The sequence below is a fragment of the Pinus tabuliformis genome, chromosome 1_2 (assembly GCF_031772625.1).
Source record: "Pinus tabuliformis cultivar Carrire ecotype Pingquan chromosome 1_2, CPIR1, whole genome shotgun sequence".
In the NCBI taxonomy this organism is placed as follows: Eukaryota; Viridiplantae; Streptophyta; class Pinopsida; order Pinales; family Pinaceae; genus Pinus; species Pinus tabuliformis.
Window position 1 is genome coordinate 284,921,154 of NC_142298.1, and position 7,173 is coordinate 284,928,326.

Sequence of the window (7,173 nt, forward strand, 5' to 3'; positions counted from 1 at the left end):
GTTCAGTGATTTGTGTTGGCTTCAGTATCTAATTCGGCAATTGATTCAGTGGTACGATGATTCAGAATTAGCTATCAGTATTTTGAGATATGTACGTAGGTACTCTTAAGAAGAAGCGCATACATACACGGGTATGATTCAGAACAATAGTGTATACCTTTTGACATGTGCTTAATCAGGGTTTTAAGTGAAAACAACTAGTTTCTATGAAAAACAGAATATGGCCTGGTATTTTGGTGAATGTTTATGCACTGATATGATTTGTTATGAATTGTTTTGACTTAGTTGTCTTTGGTTGATTCAGATTCAGTGATTGATTTGATAATTCAGTCGGGTAGTCAATTTCAGAATTGTTGGGAGTGGATCCAATTTGAAACATTGTGGAAAGTGATCCACAAAGCGCTGATGATAATAGTCTTTAAAAAGGGGGTTGTAGCTTCCTTCCAGTAGGAGATGAAAAATGAGAAAAGTTTGTAGCCTTCTGTAGGTAGTATTTTCTGTGCTATTTAGAGTCTGTGCCAATACAAGATTGTAAGAAGTTTCTTTTAATAAAAATAGAAGACAAAAACAACAACAACGCTAGTTTTTTCCAACATTAGGTTTCCACCTAAAATCTTGGTGTTCATATGGTTTTTGTGTGTTGATGTTTCTATATGCTTCTTAATTGCTCATAATAACTGATTAATGGATGAAAATGAAGTACTAATTAATGTTGAACTGACGATGAAATTAATGATCTGAATATACATGAGTTTCTTTAATAACAGTGATGTACATATGTTAGTTTCCTTTATAACAATAGCGTATACAAATTAGAATAAGAAATTGAAAATTTGAAAAATGTAAAACACTGATTCACCCCCTCTCAGTATTTTTAACAATAAATTCTTAAAGTAAATTGTCCCAACATTTGTTGTGCCGCATAGGAACGGTAAAACCAATGTAGTGGTTAATCCCTACCCCTCTCAGTGTTTTTAACAATAAATTCTTAAAGTAAATTGTCCCAACATTTGTTGTGCCGCATAGGAACGGTAAAACCAATGTAGTGGTTAATCCCTACCGTAGAAGGCGTCATATGTTAGTGGAAATGAGTAATGGATTGGTTGGATTTGAAGAAATGAAGAGTGAGTTTGCCAATAGTCCATTCTTTGGCAGCGTATCACAATTCTAAGTGGACAATATCTTACTAGTTTACATTCATTTGAAAACTTCTTATTGTATAAGGGTTCTCCGCTCTGCATTTCCCTTGGTTCAAGGTGACAAAAAGTTGTGAGAAAGATGCACTCGAAGCGGTGGGAAGCGGTGGGAAAACACTTTCGAAGGGGTGAGACCTTTGAAACAGTGAGAGAAAGTCTTTTGGCAAAAGAGAACAAGTTTGTTTCTACTTGTAAGATGTACCTAATGATGTGTCAAATCGCAAAACAAAGACAACAAAATACAAGGCTTTATATGACATTGTGCGAAAGGAACTATGGATTGATATTTCTATGGATATTGTGTCAAAGGAACCATGGATTGATATTTCCATGGATGTTGTCTTGGGAATGTCATGATTCAGTGTTTGTAGTAGTGGATTGATTTTCCAAAGTGGCCCATTTCATACCTTGTAGAAAGACGAAGGATGCAAACCCTTAGCCAAGTGGCATATTTGTTTTTAAAAAAAACTGTATGATTACATGATATTCTGAAAATTATAACCAGTGATAATGACACCAAATTCTTAGGCCACTTCTGAAGGGTCTTGCGGAAAAAATTGAATACTATGTTGCAATTCAGTTCAGAATACCATCCCCCAAACTGACAGTCAAACTGAGGTGGTGAATAGAAACTTGGGAAATTTATTAAGGTAGTAGGTGACAGTCCTCGACAATGGGATTTACCAATACTTGATCTCCCTACAAACACATGTATTAGTCCAAATGCTACAGATCTTGTAGAGAATATTTGTGAAATACATCAACAAGATGAGCACTACTTGCAGTCCATAAATGAACAATAGAAGAGACATGCTCATCTGCATAGGAGAAAAAATGTCTTTTCGGAGGGAGAAATGGTCACGATACATTTGCGGAAGGAGAGGTATCTCAAAGGTACTTACAACAAATTAAAGCCTAAGAAATTTGGGCATCGTATAATTATGAAAAAGATAAATGAAAATGGTTATTTGATTGATCTGCCAGAGGATCTAGACATCAATACTATTTTTAATGTTGCTAACCTTCACTCACAATCAGCTGGGACAAATAATTACTAGATGGATGATGATTAGAATGAGAAGAAGAACAACTGGACCAAACACTTGCCAAAGAGAAAAAAAAGAACAAGTTGAACGAGTGCTCGAGACCAAATTTTCTGGGACACATTCCATTACATACAAGCTATATTTTGTAAAGTGGGAAGATCTGCCAAACTACTACAATACTTGGATCACAGAAACTGACCTACTTAAATACCGCAAGTAACTGCACCAGGTGACCTTGATTCAGAAGATTTTGAATTTTTGAAAGGGGAGCATGATGCAAAGCATCCTAGCTAACAGATTTCTCCCACGTTCAGTAACTGAATTCTTCCACATCTCTTAGTTCCTGTCATTTTGCTCGGTAATTTTAGGAGTCTGTTTTACTAAATTTGGTGATCTGTTATATATGCTCTATTTTTGTCTAGTTTATAAGGAGCCCTTAGCGATCTTTTAGGGGTAGATTAGAAAGTTCTGAGATCTCCAGAAAAGAGGGGTATAGGAGGAAAGGTGACTTTTTTCAGGGGGCTGGAGGGGTGGTGTTTAGTTTTAGGTTCTTTGGGAGAAAAACAGGGACTGCGTCCCACGAAGCTAGAGAGAGTATTTTCGAAGCCTCTGTGTCCTACTTTTATCGGGGATTAGTCTGTAGTAGTGTCTTGTAACTCAATAAGGATTTTTCCTTGAGCATTATGGATGACTTTCTATGAGAATAGATTTGTTTCTGGCTAAGTTTAAAAATTGTTCTTTTCATTTCTGCGAATGCCTTACAGCAAAGGTGCATCGTTGTCTCACTATAAAAGTCATGAGGATGTAAAAAATGATGTAAATACTAATTATATTTTAATAATAGTTTCTTAAATGCACACTCCATTGGCATCACAATGGACGAAAAGTTGATAAAGGTTTTATTCATCTATATTCTGGTTATACATCTCTATGTGAATTTGGTTAAAAGGGATTCAACTACACCCTGAGCAATTGGATGATATACGTCTTTGGCTTCCTCGAACACTCTTCCAGCAAACTTCTTCCCTTCTTCCAAGTCGCTTTGCAACAAACCTGTATAGAGCTGCCTGAGAAACATCGTTCTTCCTGTTTCTTTAAGACATCTTTCGATTTCCTGAAAGAGAGGTTTGTAACCAGAATATGCAACAATTGTCAAAAATGCTACTTTGACATCCCAATTGTTGCTCATGCTAAATCCAAATCGTCCATCTAGAGCTGAAATCTGCATTCAAATAATACAATCAGTTAGGTGTGCACATAACAACCAAAGTTTGATTTTCTAGAGCTTTGGTTCTCTTACATCTCAAAACAGGGCAAAAGAGCATTAGATATTAGCACTGCACTTTGTTTCCAACATTGAAAACAAGACGAACACGCTAGGCCCTAAAAACAGAATAAACAATTTGGTGCACATCCATGATTTCCTTTCAAGTAGCAGCGCTGCTTCCAATAAATGTAAATGCAAGAATCCTTCGGTAGTGTGCATCAATTATAATAGTTATAATTGAGTTTTACTTGGAAAAAGCTAGATATATAAAAGGATCCAAACAGAAAAACATTTCAGTACAACGTATTTGTATCTCACTTTGAGTAGCATAAGTGTTTAAAATCAAAAGAAGGTGGCCATGTCAGTGACAGGATCCTCGAGTAGTATACTCCAGTTATAATATTTGTTGTTACTTGGAAGAACAAGGTAGGTGCATCAGCAGGCCAGACACACTGGAGCATCCAAACAAAACAAACATTTTAGAAATGCATATTTATATTCCACCTTATGTAGCACAACCATTTCCAATCAAGAAATGGGAACAAACAAGTGCAGGAATCCTTCAGTGGGGCATGGATACAATACTTTGTTTCAGTTTTTGGATATCAAGGTGTAGGCAACTAAACGAAGGAATAAAAGAAAATTTTGGTGGTCTTGAATCTTGACTTTTATTGAGAAATTGGGCACAAAATGTCAAACAAACAAAAATGGTCATTACTTTTCACTTCCATCTTTTTAGTAGAAGTATTTTAATAGCAACAAAAATGATCATAATAGGATAAGTGTAAAGAATTTGAAAAGGCTGCACACCTGTGATTGCTTAAGTTTCTTGGGGAGACTCTTCAAGTAAAGCTGCCACTCTTGACCCTGCCACTTGCTCACTTCCTCATCAGAGGGCATTCGTCCGGCAATGAACTCCCGTGATGCAGACAAGACCTTGTCGTGGATGGTGGAAATGGGCTCCATGACATCTGGAGGAATTCCAGTCCCATCCACCCAAACATCCAAATCGACTTTATCCTCAATTCCGGGAAGATTCCTCTTCAGGAAAACCAGGAATGTATCGGTATCAATGGATTGGAACTTGAAACATCGGATATACTTTTTCAGAAACTCATCGAACTCAGAGCGCCCAACCTGCACTCAGAAATGTATAGGTATCAATAGAATGAATTTGGATTGTTGCATCAATAAAACCGAGCTTCGAACCCATTCAGCATTGACATTATGTGTTACCGTAGGAGGATGAGAATAGAATCGAAACGAGCAACATATAGAAACAGAAAACAGCAATAAACTGAAAAGAGACAGAGTAAGACCTGACGCTCAATACGCCAAAGGAATTGAAAACCCTTTTCATAAGGGACAGTAGAGTAAACATCCTCGGGATCAACCCCTTCCTGGTTTGTTCTCAATTTGGTAAAATTCCATATTATCTTTGGATCTAAGCATCTCATCCTTCAAATCTGAGCAGCCTAAGCCAATGTTCAAAGCTGCACGCTCCTCGCCCTGTACAACTTCCACAATTCTTCGCTCTGCATAGGTCGTAAAACCCTGTAAAAACACATTTCCCAAAACTTAAAACCCTAAACCCTCAAAACTCAAATCTTCAACAACGTATTTTTTTTAGCATGTGGTAAGATATAGTTAGGTGTGTATGTAATAATACCTCATTTAGCCAAAAGTCATTATTTGTGGCATTAGTGATGAGATTTCCGGTCCAGCTATGTGCGAGCTCATGCGCCACAACCTGCCCACCACTCAAATCCCCTGCAATGACAGTAGGAGTTAAGAAGACCAGCCTGGGATTCTCCATTCCTCCAGATGGGAAACTCGGGGGCAATACAAGGAGATCGAATCTCTCCCATTCATATTCACCAAAGAGCATTTCCCCCTGCTTCATTATCTCCTCTGTGTTCAGGAACTCACGTTCTGCAGCTTCCAGAACAGGACCAGGTTCAGAATAGATCCTAGTCCTGGGACTAACCTCCTTAGAAACAATATTCCCCACCGCAAATGCAAACAGATATGGAGGTATTGGCTGCTGCATTGAAAAATGCTCAACAACTCTTCCATGCATCGCCCACTTCTCATCAGGGCATGCTCCCTTTGCTTCTCCTATGGAAGGAGGCATACGGCCCTTATGGGCAGCAGACATTACAGAGCTCATCTGTTCAGGAATGTTTAACACAGCCGAGTACCGAATCCTCGCTCTGGGAGTGTCCTGACAGGGGAATATGGAACGGGCATGGATAGACTGGCATTGGGTGTAGACATACGGGAATTTTTTCCCTACAGTCTGTGCTGGATTCAACCATTGAATAGCTGAAGCTGATTGATGGGTTTTGAATGTTATGATAAAAGTCATTTGATTTGTAAGAGAAACTCTGAGAAGACTGCCCTTGATGGGATCTGGATTTTCCAAAATGAAAGGCATGGAAGCAGAAGACGAAAAGGATTCAGTGGTGTCATGGTAAACTCCATGTATTTCAAGGCATCTGGTATCAAGATATATATCCCCAGAATAAGGACTTTCAAGAGTCAGAATGGCAGACCCATCAATACTTCTGCTACTAAAATCAAAATACAATGAAAGATGGACATGCTCTGTTAGAGGATGCACGGAATCTGTGAAGGAATGAGGATCAATTGGACCCATATTAGTCATATGCCCAACACCTGGCTCTGGCTAAGGCTACTGAATGCTCTGAAAAGCCTGGCTCTGGCTAGGCTATTAAACGCTCTAAAAAACTTGGCTCTGGCTAACGCTACTGAATGATCTGGAAAGCCTGGCTCTAGCTAAGGCTACTAAATGCTCTAAAACGCTTGGCTCTGGCTAAGGCTACTGAATGGTGGATGCAACGCATGTTAAGGCTCCAGTATCAGTGATGCTGGAATTCTTGATTATTGTTTTTGAAGGCCGAAGATGTCTAAATAGGAGTCCTGCAAGTGCAGGGATGTGGAGCGGCCCTTGTGTACATCGTCAGAGATGAAGCAATAAAAATATATATATTCCTGGGATGCGTGCACACAACACGCATTATTGCAATATTTTGTGCGGCACCAGACAGTCAAGGTTGACGATGGTGGGCTTTCTCTTCCATGCTGAAAACAAAATCAGAAGAGAGCATAGATAAGGTAAGATAAGATAATTATATTTATGTCCAATTAATGAACACAAAATAGGTCAAGACTGTAAGCCGGAGAACTAAATGGTCTCCTATAAAAGATACAATAGATGAAGTAAACATCTGGTCTTAGCGGAGAAGATCTAGGAGCTAATAGATCTGAGGCTCAGACCCATCTCTCCCATCTCTCCTCACATCTGAGGCTGAATGAATAACATTGAAAAAACTCAACAAAGTCTGTTGGCCCGAAGAAGCGCAGATGGGAAGTGCAGACTGTCCACTAAATCGTTCCCTAGGGTTCACACGATGTTGAGATGAAACTCCCGCTGAGATCTCGTGTCACAGGGTGAGGTCCCACAGATCCTCACTGATCTAGAGTATAGATACGAACTGGTATCAATCGATCTCTTGGTGCCCTTGTCTAAAGGTAGTACCTTGAAAAATGTAGTGATACTCTTTGTGGGGTCTGGTCTGATGAGAGGTTGAAGAATATGTGCTCGGAACCTAAGACCCTCCTGCATATATAAGGCCTAAGG

General features: G+C 39.0%; 1 pseudogene across 1 annotated transcript; it reads right to left on the minus strand.

The window, feature by feature from the left end:
- Positions 1-3,045: 3,045 nt before the first annotated feature.
- Positions 3,046-6,570, minus strand: LOC149205443 (leucine aminopeptidase-like; annotated as a pseudogene). The gene is made up of 4 exons (XR_016252452.1): positions 5,179-6,570; positions 4,829-5,063; positions 4,320-4,646; positions 3,046-3,464 (listed from the first exon to the last, which is right to left on the minus strand). The product of XR_016252452.1 is annotated as a leucine aminopeptidase-like (transcript).
- Positions 6,571-7,173: the final 603 nt, after the last annotated feature.